General features: G+C 49.7%; 2 protein-coding genes across 3 annotated transcripts in view; one reads left to right on the top strand and one right to left on the bottom strand.

The window, feature by feature from the left end:
• PHF21B (PHD finger protein 21B) overlaps positions 1 to 16,025 on the top strand; it is a 553,372-nt gene that overhangs the window by 269,950 nt on the left and 267,397 nt on the right. The gene's annotated exons all lie outside the window — the stretch shown is intronic.
• Positions 1 to 16,025, bottom strand: part of LOC137560789 (uncharacterized) — a 308,947-nt gene that overhangs the window by 79,097 nt on the left and 213,825 nt on the right. The gene's annotated exons all lie outside the window — the stretch shown is intronic.

Genomic DNA, 16,025 nt, shown 5'->3' with positions numbered 1-16,025 from the left:
GTGCCTCTACTCAGCCAGCACCGGTACCCACATATTTAGCACTGAGGTGGTCCCTGCAGGGGTGACTTTGGTGCCTTCCAATGAGTGGATCACCAATTTGATTGTCCCAATGCCAAGCAGCTGCAATCATTTGCATAAATATTGCATAATATTTGCACCAACTCGGAATGATTACCCTCTCACTGACCCTCCGTAGTCATCTGCTTGAGAAAACAGACTGTATAAATGTCTGCAGCACATATCAGATCATAGTGACAGCTTGTAATAATTGCTTTGCGACAATAATAATTAAGTAATTAACACTGACAGCGCCCTCTCTGCGATACAGGATCCTGGCTATGTTATCATAATTGCCATCTCATGGAATCATTGTCATGTGAGTGGGGGAGCTGCCACCTGACAAGGGGGGTAATTACTGGGATGGATATGTCCACCTGATGTGTAAGCGGAGTACTGGGTTACAGTGATGGCATGCCTAGCCCTGGGGGAGAAAGGGAAATGGGGGGGGGGGGGGGGGGGGTTATTGATAAGCAGGTCAGTCCCCCTCCCTCCCCCCCATGTCAGGGGTCTGGATTTTACTGTTCCTATCGCTACCTCGCCTTATTAGGAGCTGGAGGATTGCGGCCGGTTTATCCCGCATCAGATGCCTCCGGGCGACGCAGTCTCGCAGAGCCGATTGTTATTCTAGCAACTGTCCCTACAAAGAAGCGATTATTCTCGCTATATTAACCACTACAGGACCATAGGCTTACACTCCCCTAGTGACCATTCTTATTTTGCTAATTAGGACTTTGCCCCTTTAAAGGATACCCGAAGTGACATGTGACATGATGAGATAGACATGTGTATGTACAGTGCCTAGCACACAAATACCTAGGCTGTGTTCCTTTTTTTCTTTCTCTGCCTGAAAGAGTTACAGTAAATATCAGGTAAGTGGCTGACTCAGACAGGAAGTGACTACAGTGTAACCCTCACTGACAAGAAATTCCCCTTTTTATCTTTATCTTGCTCTCAGAAGCCATTTTCTGCTAGGAAAGTGTTTTATAGTTGGAATTTCTTAGCAGTGAAGGTCACACTGTAGTCACTTTCTGTTTGAGTCAGGACTGAGTCAGCCACTTACATACCTGATATTTAACTCTTTCAGACATAGAAAGAAAAAAAAGGAAATCAGCATAGTTATTTGTGTGCTAGGCACTGTACATACACATGTCTATCTCATCATGTCACCTCAGGTATCCTTTAAGTGCTCGCTGCAGAGCTGTACAAGTCCGGACACAAGTGATTCCCCCCCCCCCCCCCCCCCCCCCGTTCTGCCCACCAACAAAGCTTTCTGTTGGTGGGCTCTGATCCCTGCCGGCATGTTTGTTTTATTTATATATTTTATTTTTTATTAAAATTTGACTATTTTCTTTCCCTGCCCCTCCCCCCACTAGCCAATCACAAAAACGCATTAAAACGGAAGCAAAATGCAAACGCACTCAAAACGCACTTAAGGGCTCATTTCCGTATGCGCGCTTTATGGAAACGCTATCGCAGGGACATCAGAGAATGCATAGACTGCACTCTCTGATGTTTCCAAACATGTGCCGCGATTCACGCATTTTGGGGCTATTGCACCCACTATGCCATTCATTATAATGAATGGAATCACAAGCGCCACCCCCAGGGGAATCACATACAATGCAGAGCTGCTTTGACGCACGGCTTTTGTGCTGCACAAGGGAAACGAGCCCTAAAACGCACAAACGCATATGCAGCAAAACGCAGCCTTTCACGCAACGCCTCGTGTGTTCCCAGCCTCTATGTTTTCCTTCTGTCCTGAGCAAGAGTTCAGGTCCACTTTAACCTCCCTGGCGGTACGCAGTTTCAGAGGCTGCGTCCGCGGGAGGATTTTTTTTTTTTATAAAATGTTTTTTATGGGTTAGCTAGCACTTCGCTAGCTAACCATGTCTAGCTAACCATGTGCCCCAAGCCCCGCCGCACCTCTCTGATCCCCCCGATCGCTGCCGGCAATATTTACCCCTCCGCGATCCCGCAAGAGCCGCAGCTTCACCAATCAGCTTCACTTGTCGCTATGGCGACGATTGGACATGACATCATCGACGTCATGGCATCATGCGCAGTCCCGATCCTCCCCATAGCGAAGCCTGTAGCTGATTGGGAGGCTGCGCCATCGCAAGATCCCTGGGGGGGGTACGTATACCAGCGGCGATCATGGGGGATCGGGAGAGAGCGGAGGGACTTGGGGGGGGGCATGGTTACCTAGCGAAGTGCTAGCTTAACCATAGAACAGTAGCGTTCCTACCTAAGGGTGCAGGGGGGCATGGCGCACCGGGTGCCAGACAGCCAGGGGGGTGTCGCCACGACCACCCTACACCTGACTAAGGAGGGGAAGAGCAGCGCTAGGAGGAGGGGTGACAGCAGGGATAGCGGCGGGGAGGGGGGAAATATCCCCCCCTCCCTCACCTGGGTCCCCCTCCTTCTGCCTCTCTTCTCCCCCCCAAAAATGCGGGCAGCGGGGCGGGGCCAATGGGCAGCGAGCAGGCTGGCGCGGAGAATACTCACGTTACTTCCGCGTATCAGCCTGGAACGCTGCGTCGCCATCACGTGCCTCTTCTGCGCCGCCCATTTTTTGCCCCTTTACTTTTTTGGGGGGGGGGGGGTCTTATAATACCCAGCACCGGGTGTCAAATGCCCTAGGTACGCCACTGCCATAGAATGCAAATTTTATTTAAAAAAATCCTCTGGGGGGCATGTGATCCTCTCCGGCGGTTACCGTACCGCTGTGGTACTGCCAATGAAAGTATGCCTCACTCCTGGTTAACTGTGCTCGACACATTGCATCTTCAGCGCCATTACCACAGAACCCGCCACTCCGTGAGCAATGTAGGACCATCACTGCTTCTGCGACAGAACACCGTGTTTTTGTGCGACAGAACGTACCACAAGAAGTGTGAAAGAAAGGTCCTTAAAGGAGAACTGTAGTGAGAGGTATATGGAGGCTGCCATATTTATTTCCTTTTAAGCAATACCAGTTGCCTGGCTGTCCTCCTGATAGTATTAGAGGCAGAGGATCAGCAGGGCTGCCAGGCAACTGGTATTGATTAAAAGGAAATAAATATGGCAGCCTCCGTATAGTACCTTTTACTTCAGTTCCCCTTTAAGCAATACCAGTTTCCTGGCTGTCCTGCTGATCCTCTGCCTCTGAGGGCTCGTTCCCACTATCGCGAATCTGCATGCGTCCAACGCATGCAGATCCGCACATGTAATGCAAGTGGATGGGCCTGTTTCCACTGTAGCGTTGTTGAGGTGCGTTTTTTTCAGCGGTAAAAAAACGCACAAAAGAGCCAACGATTTCGCCTGCGTCGGGAATCCGTGCGAATCGCCGCTAATGTATTTAATAGTAAAAACGCAAGCGTTTGTTACATGCGTTTTTACCCGCGATTTCGCGTGCGATTTCGCACCTTTTTCAATTTTATTTAGCCCTGGCAGTGTCATGGTTAATTTCGCATGGCACCCTGCCATGCGAAATCGCGGGTAAAAACGCATGCGGAAACGCATCCGCATGCGTTTTTACAAGCGTCGGAATGCGGCCGAAATCGCGTCGCAACAGTGGAAACAAGCGCTAATACTTTTAGCCATAGACCCTCAACAAGCATGCAGCAGATCAGGTGCTCTGACTCAGCTTTTCCTGGCTTAGCCATATGCTTCTTCCGAGGTTTTGACTCCGATACTTCGTATGCCAGAAGATCAGCAGGGCTGCCAGGCAAGTGGCATTGTTTATAAGGAAATAAATATGGCTGCCTCCATATCACTCACCTCGGGTTCCCTTTAATACTTTTAGCCATAGACTGAACAAGCATGCAGATCAGGTGCTCTGGCTGCATGCTGGTTCCCAGGCTCTGACAGTATAATAGGGTGACCAGATGGGGTCGGCTAAAAAGGAGGACAGAGACCGTTAGAAAGGAGAACAAATACTGTATGACCAAATAACTCCAATTCTACGGTTACCATCAGAGCAGGACCATTCACCAGGCAACCTAGGCAAATGCCAGGGGTCTAAAGGGTGGCAAGAGGCCCACCAGCTTCCGTCTTTGACCTCTGTCCTCTTCAGCTTACCAAAGGCACCACGAAGGGGTGGCAAATCTAACCAACTTGCCTAGGGACCCATTACATCTTAATCCATCTTTGGTTAGTACCAATGCCATACGTGACAGTTTATATTCGTCCTGCCTCAAAACATGGACATTTTGTCTTGTGACAATCAGGAAACTTGCAGCTTCTCTGTTTTAGACATTTCTGTTTCATTTTACATTTTACAAAAAGTATTGGTTAGTTGCGCTGTCGGATGGAACTAGAATATAAACAGAGTTGCCAAGCTCCCACTTCTTAAGATTACAAATATTAATAACCTGGTAACGGAAGCCAAAGTCTGCCATACCTCCCAACTTTTTGAGATGAGAAAGAGGGACACTTAAGCCACACCCCTAATCACGCCTATGACACACCCCTAGTCACGCATACCATAAAGATTTCATAAGAAAAATGTTGTTTTATAACTCAAATGACACTGGTCTTTTCTGTCCTGGTTCATTTTCCTTTATATTAACATTTTAAAATGAGTAATATATCAATTTAAAAAATGGAAATAAAGTTTAGAGTCAATGAAACACGTGTTTAGTAGAGAAATATATATATTTACATAGAAAGAGGGACAAAGTCGTGAAAGAGGGACAACTGAGGAGGAAAGAGGGACAGGGCTCCCAAAGAGGGACTGTCCCTCCGAAAGAGGGACAGTTGGGAGCTATGGACTCTGCTCAATCTCAGTATATCTCATATGTATATCACATATGTAATAAGTAAAATGCAGTTAACTCTGTTTCTGATTCTGTGAAAGGAGGACATTTTAGTGAACTTTTGGAGGAAACCATGCTAAAAAAGAGGACATGTCCTCCTTTTGGTGGATGTCTGGTCACCCTACAGTATAAGAGACAGAAGATCAGCAGAGCAGCCAGGGAACTGGTATACATAAATCACAGCCTCCACATTCCTGTCAGTTCAGGTGTCCATGCAGGAGTGACTGTGTGACCCGTCTGTGTGCTGCCAGTTGCTGTAAACAGTCACAGTGCAGTTACCTTTGTCCTGAGCGCTGTCGCCTGTCTCCCGGCCGTGCGTCCCGGTGCAGAGAGCGATCCCCCAGGACAGGTTGTTGTGAGCAGGCAGGAGTCACAGCTTTGTGTGCAGGATGAGGCGGGGCCACAGCACTCAGCATGCTTCACTACAAAAAATTCAAGGTGAAAATAATGACTGCCCCTCCCTCTGCATTCCTTCCTCCAGGACTGTGCTACAGGAAGCACGGCGACACCGAGATCCGTCCTCGTCACAGCGTAATCCCCCACCCATGATAGGAAGGGGTGGAAAATTATTCACAATACTCTGCTGAAGTCAGAGGGATATGGAGGCTGCCATACTTATTTCCTGTTAAACAATACCAGTTGCCTGGCTATCCTGCTGATCTCTGGCACCAGGTGTGTCTGAATCACACACCTGAAACAAGCATGCAGCTAATCCAGTCACACTTCAGTCAGAGCACCTGATCTTTTGCATGCTTGTTCAGGGACTATGGCTAGAAGTATTAGAGGCAGAGGATCAGCAGGACAGCCAGGAAACTGGTATTGCTTAAAGAGAACCTGAACTGAAAATAAAAGTCTAAATAAACATACACACATCATACTTACCTCATGTGTAGTCTACTCATCAACCTCTTTTTCCTCTCCTGCATCCTGTTTGGCCACTGTGATCAAGGGAATTCTCCGTCCTCCATTTTGAAAATGCCCATTACCCCATAACAGCTTTCTGCTCAGCACACAGTTAAACTGTAGTATCACTCACTTGAGCCATAGGGAAACATGGACACATCAGTTCTCCTCTCCGCTGTAACTGACAGCAACTGATCTATAACTGACAGCAACTGATATATTTCAGTTCTGACAAAATGTTGTCAGAACTGGAAGGGATCACTGTAAGAAGAAAATGGTGAGCTTCTGAGAGGAACTGATGGCAAGGTAACTATATAATGTTCAGTTGAAGTTACCTCAAGTGTTTATTTTAAATAATTTTACTCAGTACAGGTTCTCTTTAAAAAGGGGAACTGAAATGAGAGGGATATGGAGGCTGCCATATTTATTTCCTTTTAACCCTCCTGGCGGTTTGCCAGGAGGCAGCAAATCCGTTTTTTTCTCCTTTTTTTTTTCTTTTCCATGTCGTGAGACACGGTCCGCTACATGATAGCCGCTGCTCAGCGGTATCCCCCCAGCCCCTCCGATCGTCCTCCAGCGATCGGAGATCAGGAGATCCCGTTCAAAGTACGGGATCTCCTGGAGGGCTTCCCCCGTCGCCATGGCGACCGGGTGGGATGACGTCATCGACGTCGTGACGTCATAGGGGACTCCGATCCACCCCACAGCGCTGCCTGGCACTGATTGGCAGCGCACGGATCGGTGGCGATCGCATTGCACACGCAGCTAGCAAAGTGCTAACTGCGTGTAGCAAAAAAAAAATTATGCAAATCGGCCCAGCGGGGATTGAGCGGTGCCTTCCGGCGGCATAGCCCGTGCTCAGCACGGGCTTACCGCCAGGGAGGTTAATCAATACCAGTTGCCTGGCAGCCATGCTGATCCTCTGCCTCTAATACTATTAGCCATAGCCCCTGAACAAGCATGCAGCAGTTCAGGTGTTTCAGACTTTAAAGTCAGATCTGACAAGACTAGCTGCATGCTTGTTTCTGGTGCTATTCAGATACTACTGCAGAGAAATAGACCAGCAGGGCTGCCAGGCAACTGGTTGATTAAAAGGAAATGAATATGGCAGCCTGCGTATACCTCTTACTTCAGTTCCCCTTTAACCTCCTTGGCGGTAACCCCGAACGTAGTTCGGGGTAAGTCGCGCAGGAGGTTTTCTCCGGCCCTAATGGGCCGATTTGTTTATTTTTTTTTTTGCCATGGCGACGGGGGAAGCCCTCCAGGAAATCCCGTTCTTTGAACGGGATTTCCTGATCGGAGATAGCCGAAGGCGATCGAAGCTGGCGGGGGGATGCCGCTGAGCAGCGGCTATCATGTAGCGAGCCCTGGGCTTGCTACATGATATAATAAAAAAAAAAAAAAAAAATACTGCTGCGCTGCCTCCTGGCGGATTTTTTTATACCGCCAGGAGGGTTAAAAGGAAATAAATATGGCAGCCTCCATATCCTTCTCACTTTAGGTGTGTTTGAGGCCGGGTTTACTCCTACTTTTTGAGTTGCGGTGAGGATGCGATGCTTGGGCGGCACCCCGCTGTGACTCAAAATCGACAAAGATATGACCCTGCAGCAGAGTGCGCCTTGATAAGATGTTCTTATTTTTTATTCGATTTATTGCTTTTATCGACTTTTCAGTTTTCACTTTAGACCACTGGTTCTCAACCTGGGGTCCGCGGAGCCCTGGGGGTACATCAGCAGCTGTCAGGGGGTCCCCCTCCCCAGGAGAGAAGTGTCAGGCAGGGCAGGCAGTTTCGGTGGGGTGCAGCAACTTACTTAGCCCCGTTCCCGCAAGGACTCCTGTCGCCGGGCTATCCTCCTGTCGCCACCTCGCGTCCTGTCGCCATGGTTACCCGGCAGCCTCTCATGATGTCAGAGTTGCTGCCGGAAGTAACCATGGCGGGAAGACACGGCGAGAGGAGAGCCCGGTGACAGGAGAAGAGCCCAGTGAGAGGAGTCTGCGCGGGAATGGGGCTATGTAAGATTATACTGGGGCACTACCTGGCTATCTATACTGGAGCACCTATAGGCTCGGGGCACCACCTGCACCTGGCTATCTATTCTGGGGCACCACCTATACCTGGCTAGCTATACTGGGGAACCACCTGTACCTGGCTATTTATACTGGGGCACCACCTGTACCTGGCTATCTATTCTGGGGCACCACCTGTACCTAGCTAATCTATTCTGGGGCACCTATACCTGGCTCGCTATACTGCATGCACCTATACCAGGCGACCTATACTGGGGAACCACCTGTACCTGGCTATCTATTCTGGGGCACCACCTGCACCTGGCTAATCTATTCTGGGGAACCACCTGCACCTGGCTAACCTATATTGTGGTACCACCTGTACCTGGCTATCCTGGGGCACCACCTGTACCTGGCTAACCTATATTGGGGTACCACCTGTACCTGGCTATCTATTCTGGGGCACCACCTGTACCTGGCTAATCTATTCTGGGCACCACTTGCATCTGGCTAATCTATTCTGGGGCACCACCTGCACCTGGCTAATCTATTCTGGGGCACCACCTGCACCGGGCTAATCTATTCTGGGGCACCACCTGCACCTGGCTAATCTATTCTGGGGCACCACCTGCACCTGGCTAATCTATTCTGGGGCACCACCTGCACCTGGATAATCTATTCTGGGGCACCACCTGCACCTGGCTAATCTATTCTGGCGTACCACCTGCACCTGGCTAATCTATTCTGGGGCACTACCTGCACCTGGATAATCTATACTGGGGCACCACCTGTACCTGGCTAATCTATTCTGGGGCACTACCTGCACCTGGCTAATCTATTCTGGGGCACTACCTGCACCTGGCTAATCTATTCTGGGGCACCACCTGCACCTGGCTAATCTATTCTGGGGCACCACCTGCACCTGGCTAATCTATTCTGGGGCACCACCTGCACCTGGCTAATCTATTCTGGGGCACTACCTGCACCTGGCTAATCTATTCTGGGGCACTACCTGCACCTGGCTAATCTATTCTGGGGCACCACCTGCACCTGGCTAATCTATTCTGGCGTACCACCTGCACCTGGCTAATCTATTCTGGGGCACTACCTGCACCTGGCTAATCTATTCTGGGGCACCACCTGCGCCTGGCTAATCTATTCTGGAGCACCACCTGCACCTGGCTAATCTATTCTGGGGCACTACCTGCACCTGGCTAATCTATTCTGGGGCACCACCTGCACCTGGCTAATCTATTCTGGGGCACCACCTGCACCTGGCTAATCTATTCTGGGGCACTACCTGCACCTGGCTAATCTATTCTGGCGTACCACCTGCACCTGGCTAATCTATTCTGGGGCACTACCTGCACCTGGCTAATCTATTCTGGGGCACCACCTGCACCTGGCTAATCTATTCTGGCGTACCACCTGCACCTGGCTAATCTATTCTGGGGCACTACCTGCACCTGGCTAATCTATTCTGGGGCACCACCTGCACCTGGCTAATCTATTCTGGGGCATCACCTGCGCCTGGCTAATCTATTCTGAGGCACCACCTGCACCTGGATAATCTATACTGGGGCACCACCTGTACCCAGCTATCTATTCTGGGACACCACCTGCACCTGGATAATCTATACTGGGGAACCACCTGCACCTGGATAATCTATTCTGGGGCACCACCTGCACCTGGATAATCTATTCTGGGGCACCACCTGCACCTGGCTAATCTATTCTGGGGCACCACCTGCACCTGGATAATCTATTCTGGGACACCACCTGTACCTGGCTAATCTATTCTGGGGCACCACCTGCACCTGGCTAATCTATTCTGGGACACCACCTGCACCTGGCTAATCTATTCTGGGGCACCACCTGCACCTGGCTAATCTATTCTGGGGCACCACCTGCGCCTGGCTAATCTATTCTGGGGCACCACCTGCACCTGGCTAATCTATTCTGGGGCACCACCTGCACCTGGCTAATCTATTCTGGGGCACCACCTGCACCTGGCTAATCTATTCTGGGGCATCACCTGCGCCTGGCTAATCTATTCTGAGGCACCACCTGCACCTGGCTAATCTATTCTGGGGCACCACCTGCACCTGGCTAATCTATTCTGGGGCACCACCTGCACCTGGCTAATCTATTCTGGGGCACCACCTGCACCTGGCTAATCTATTCTGGGGCACCACCTGTACCTGGCTAATCTATTCTGGGACACCACCTGTACCTGGCTAATCTATTCTGGGGCACCACCTGCACCTGGCTAATCTATTCTGGGGCACTACCTGCACCTGGCTAATCTATTCTGGGGCACTACCTGCACCTGGCTAATCTATTCTGGGGCACCACCTGCACCTGGATAATCTATTCTGGGGCACCACCTGCACCTGGCTAATCTATTCTGGGGCACTACCTGCACCTGGCTAATCTATTCTGGGGCACCACCTGCACCTGGCTAATCTATTCTGGGGCACCACCTGTACCTGGCTAATCTATTCTGGGACACCACCTGTACCTGGCTAATCTATTCTGGGGCACCACCTGCACCTGGCTAATCTATTCTGGGGCACCACCTGCACCTGGCTAATCTATTCTGGGGCACCACCTGCACCTGGATAATCTATACTGGGGCACCACCCGTACCTGGCTAATCTATTCTGGGACACCACCCGTACCTGGCTAATCTATTCTGGGACACCACCTGTACCTGGCTAATCTATTCTGGGGCACCACCTGCACCTGGCTAATCTATTCTGGGGCACCACCTGCACCTGGATAATCTATACTGGGGCACCACCCGTACCTGGCTAATCTATTCTGGGACACCACCTGTACCTGGCTAATCTATTCTGGGACACCACCTGTACCTGGCTAATCTATTCTGGGGCACCACCTGCGCCTGGCTAATCTATTCTGGGGCACTACCTGCACCTGGCTAATCTATTCTGGGGCACCACCTGCACCTGGCTAATCTATTCTGGGGCACCACCTGCACCTGGCTAATCTATTCTGGGGCACCACCTGCACCTGGCTAATCTATTCTGGGGCACCACCTGCACCTGGCTAATCTATTCTGGGACACCACCTGTACCTGGCTAATCTATTCTGGGGCACCACCTGCACCTGGCTAATCTATTCTGGGGCACTACCTGCACCTGGCTAATCTATTCTGGGGCACCACCTGCACCTGGCTAATCTATTCTGGGGCACCACCTGCACCTGGCTAATCTATTCTGGGGCACCACCTGCACCTGGCTAATCTATTCTGGGGCACCACCTGCGCCTGGCTAATCTATTCTGGAGCACCTGGCTAATCTATTCTGGGGCACCACCTGTACCTGGCTACCTACACTCGGGCACCTATAGCTTGCTACCTACACTGGGGCACCACCTGTACCTGGCTGTCTATACTGGAGCACCTATAGCTCTCTGTCTACACTATGGCATCTGTACCTGGCTACCTATACTGGGGTACATATAGCTCGCTACTTATACTGTGGGCACCTGTACCTTGCTAACCTATACTGTGGGCACCTATGGCTGGATAACTATAATGGGAGCACCTATGGCTGGATACCTATACTGGGGGCACCTATGCCTTGCTGCCTATTCGGGGGAACCTATACCTGGATACCTATATGGGGGGCACCTATACCTAGCTAGGACAGGGGTCAAGAGTTGACACAGGGGGACCTGTAGGGGGACAAAACAGGCACAGGGGGACCTAGAGGGGGGCAAAAGAGGCACAGGGGAAACAGAAGTGACACAGAGGGGGTCAAAAGAGGCACAGGGAGAACAGAGATAATATGGGGAGATGAGGTGACACAGAGGGAGACAAAAGAGGCACAAACTGAGGTGACACAGAGGGTGACAAATGAGGCATAGGGAGAACAGAGGGGGACAAAAGAGAATGGATTCGGGTTAAAATTATTTAATGTCCTAACTAGAGGCGATGTGCCTGGATATATGTTTTTTTTTTCAGGTTAAAAATGGACATGGTCCTTATCTTATTTGTTAACCAAGGACTACCTGTATTTTGCTAGTATTTGGCTCCACCCGCATCATGTAATGGCCACACCCACTTTTTCCGGTCTGGGGTACATTTTCCTAGGGATCACTCACAAAGGGGTACACGTGCTAAAAAGGTTGAGAACCAGTGCTGTATACAATTCTTGGCTGAATGTAGCTTGTGTGTGTGGTGGTGCTCGATCTGTCTGCCCCCTGCTCAGTAATGTACTCCCTGCTGGGCAGGAAAAACGTCACTGGGATTCCCGTCAGTCAGCGCATGCACGCCGCAACACACCGCGCTCTGTTGTTTACACTAAGCATGCCACCAGGGGCGGCGCCAGGGGGGTGCTTGGGGGTGCTCGAGCACCCCCTAGAATTGTCCAAGCACCCCCAAAGCACCCCCTGGAGTGAACTGACTTCAGGCGTCTAAAAGACGCCAAGTCAGTTCACGCAGCGGCAGCACGGAGCAGCAGGCAGGGCTACGGTAAGATGGCCGCCCGGAGCCCAGTTCTGCAGACTTCGAGTCTGCAGTGCATGGCTTCGGGCGGCCATTTTCCCGTAGCCCTGCTCTCTGCATGCAGGCAGGAAGTCTCGTCGTGACGTCGGGAAGGAAGAGGATCGTGGGCGCGCGGGCGATGCGCGCCACAAGGAGGTCGGGACAGGAGGTCGGGAAAGAAGGTCTTCTGGCTGTAGGTGAGTAAATGGGTTTTTCTTTTCTTTTTCAGGTGATGCTGATTGTGCATATTGGGGCCATATCTGCTACGGATTGTGCATATTGGGGTCATATCTGCTACGGATTGTGCATATTGGGGTCATATCTGCTACGGATTGTGCATATTGGGGTCATTTCTGCTACCGATTGTGCATATTTGGGTCATTTCTGCTACCGATTGTGCATATTGGGGTCATATCTGCTACGGATTGTGCATATTGGGGTCATATCTGCTACGGATTGTGCATATTGGGGTCATATCTGCTAGGGATTGTGCATATTGGTGTCATATCTGCTACCGATTGTGCATATTGGGACTATATCTGCTACCGATTGTGCATATTGGGACCATATCTGCTACCGATTGTGCATATTGGGACCATATCTGCTACCGATTGTGCATATTGGGACCATATCTGCTACCGATTGTGCATATTGGGACCATATCTGCTACCGATTGTGCATATTGGGACCATATCTGCTACCGATTGTGCATATTGGGACCATATCTGCTACCGATTGTGCATATTGGGACCATATCTGATAACGATTGTGCATATTGGGGCCATATCTGCTACCGATTGTGCATATTGGAGCCATATCTGATAACGATTGTGCATATTGGGGTCATTGGACGTGTTTTTTGTTAAAATCTGCTCACATTATGTGAATTTTCTGGGAAAAGGGTCACCAAAACTTGGGCCCTCTGTCTTTGCGTTGCACTTTTAAAGGGAACCCGAGGTGAGAATAATATTGAGGCTGCCATATTTATCTCCTTTTAAGTAATACCAGCTGCCTGGCTGCCGTGTTGGTCCTCTGCCTCTAATTCTTTCAACCATAGACCCTGAACAAGCATGCAGCAGGTCAGGGGTTTCTGACAATATTGTCAGAACTGACAAGATTAGCTGCATGCTTGTTTCTGGTGTAATTCAGTTCACTACTACAGCCAAATAGATCAGCAGGGCTGCCAGGCAACTAGAATTGTTTAAAAGGAAATAAATATGGCAGCCACCATATCACTCTCACCCTGGGTTCACTTTAAATTACAGTTAGCCCCGCCCTCATCCGGCCATGACCACGCCCATTTTTTCGCCGCGCAGGTTGTAGCCACACCCATTTTTTGCTGCAGGTCGTCAGCTCCCCCGGAAATTGGGCCAGCACCTGCATAGCACCCCCTAAAAAAAATTCCTGGAGCCGCCACTGCATGCCACCCATGCCTGCGGTAACGCGATGTAGCGATACTTCCAGCGCACTGCAAGGGACACCAGTGAGTGTGAGTCTCCAGAGACTTTCATTGCTTTTGCGGCCCCTTGTGGAAAAATAGGGTAACGCAGCGCAGCTTTAGCCTGCTAGTGTAAAAGCTATAATTTCTGTAGTTGGTCTCAGTGACATCATCCCATGTCACCTCCCGCCCAACACAAGCTGACAGGGAAGCCATTGTCTGCAGATGTCCCAAATAAAGGCTCAGCACATTTAATAGCAGTGATCAGGGCTTGGCTGCCCTTTGATGTCCAAACTGAGTGAAGTGGAAAAAGCTCCCAAACTACCGTCTCCCATCTCCAGCTTCCCATTAGTCACAGATGAAAGTCTGGAGCGCACGGCGGCAGCGGTGACATCACCAGGGAGCGATCGCCATTCACAGATGAGCCATTCCAACTCCACATTGCTGCAAGATTAAGGGGACAATTTTCAAGCTTATTACATCTATTGAGAGGACACACATAATAAGTGTATCCAGAGCAATTCAAAGCAAACGTCTCGTCAACCGATGTCAGTAAAGTTTATGTATATGCAACTTCCACTCAGATCGATGTATCGAATTGATAATTTCTGACAGGTCCGATCTGACTTTCGATTGTTTTTCTGATCGATTTTCCGATTACTTCTGTACAAAATAGATCAGAAAAAGAATCGGAAATCAGATTGGACCTGTCAGAAATGATTGATTCAACCTGCCGATCTGATGGAAAATTGCATGGTGTGTACCAGGCATAGGAGGTCTCGTAGATTGATAAGTTATAGGCGGCCACACACTATGCAATGAAAAGATTTGATTTTATGGCAATTCAATAAAAACGTTCAGTTGTACAGAAAAGTTTTAGTTTTTTTTTTTTTTTTTTTTTTTAATTCAAGTGAGAAGTCTTTCGAATTCCCCCTTTTTAGCAATTTAAGTTGATTAGTAGAGATGGGCCAAACCTCTGATTTTAGGTTTGCGAACCCCGTTCGCGAACCTTTGCGGAAGGTTTGGTTCGTGGAAAAGTTCGCGAACCGCAATAGACTTCAATGGGGATGCGAACTTTAAAAAATAGAAAAAATTATGCTGGCCACAAAAGTGATGGAAAAGATGTTTCAAAGGGTCTAACACCTGGAGGGGGGAATGGCGGAGTGGGATACATGCCCAAAGTCCCAGGGAAAAATCTGGATGTGACGCAAAGCAGCGTTTTAAGGGCAGAAATCACATTGAATGCTAAATTGCAGGCCTAAAGTGCTTTCAAACATCTTGCATGGGTATACATCAATCAGGGAGTGTAATTAGAGTACTGCTTCACACTGACGCACCAAACTCACTGTGTAACGCACCGCAAACAGCTGTTTGCGTAGTGACGGCCGTGCTGGACTGATGCACAACATGGCCAGAGTGCAGGCCGTGGCAGTTTTCCAGCCCATATGGTCGCCGGGCTGTGGTAGCTCAATGATAGAACAACAGTGACTGTCCAGCTGATCAAATTTGGTCTGTCCCCAATGAAGCGACCTTATTATCTTCTTGTATGTAGGTAGGCATAGGTAGGAGTCCCAGTAAAGGTAGGTAGGCATAGGTAGGTGTCCCAGTAGTTAGCTAGGCATAGGTAGAAGACCCAGTATAGGTAGGTAGGCATAGGTAGGTGTCCCAGTAGTTAGCTAGGCATAGGTAGGAGACCCAGTATAGGTAGGTAGGTGTACCAGTAGTTAGCTAGGCATAGGTAGGAGACCCAGTATAGGTAGGTAGGCATAGGTAGGTGTCCCAGTAGTTAGCTAGGCATAAGTAGGAGACCCAGTATAGGTAGGTAGGCATAGGTAGGTCCCCTAGTATAGGTAGGTAGGTAGGTAGGTAGGTGTCCCCGTATAGGTAAGTAGGTGCCCCAGTAGTTAGGTAGGCATAGGTAGGTGTCCCAGTATAGATAGTTAGGCAGGGCCTGGCTGGCACAGTAATAACAATTACCAAGGTCCAGCTGCAACAGATAGGGCTGTATAATGTCAGTGAGCAACACACACACGCAAAAAAAAACACATCAGGAAAACATTAGCTTTCAAAAGAGCTGTTGAGGGGTGCTATTTTAGCAATAACAATCAGCCAGGAGCAAGCCAAGACCAAGAACCTAACTAATCTTTCCCTAGGAGAACAAGTCTGCAGCAGCTGTACCTAGTCTGTCTCTAGCAGGCACACGAGTGAGTGTCATGGCCGGCAAGCCTGCCTTATATAAGGGGGGGCTCCAGGGCTTAGTGTAGCCTGAATGGCTACAATGTGCCTGCTGACTGTGATGCAGAGGGTCAAA

The sequence above is a fragment of the Hyperolius riggenbachi genome, chromosome 3 (assembly GCF_040937935.1).
Source record: "Hyperolius riggenbachi isolate aHypRig1 chromosome 3, aHypRig1.pri, whole genome shotgun sequence".
Classification (NCBI taxonomy): Eukaryota; Metazoa; Chordata; class Amphibia; order Anura; family Hyperoliidae; genus Hyperolius; species Hyperolius riggenbachi.
Note: the sequence above shows the minus strand (reverse complement) of the source record. Positions and strands in the feature narration are given on the sequence as shown.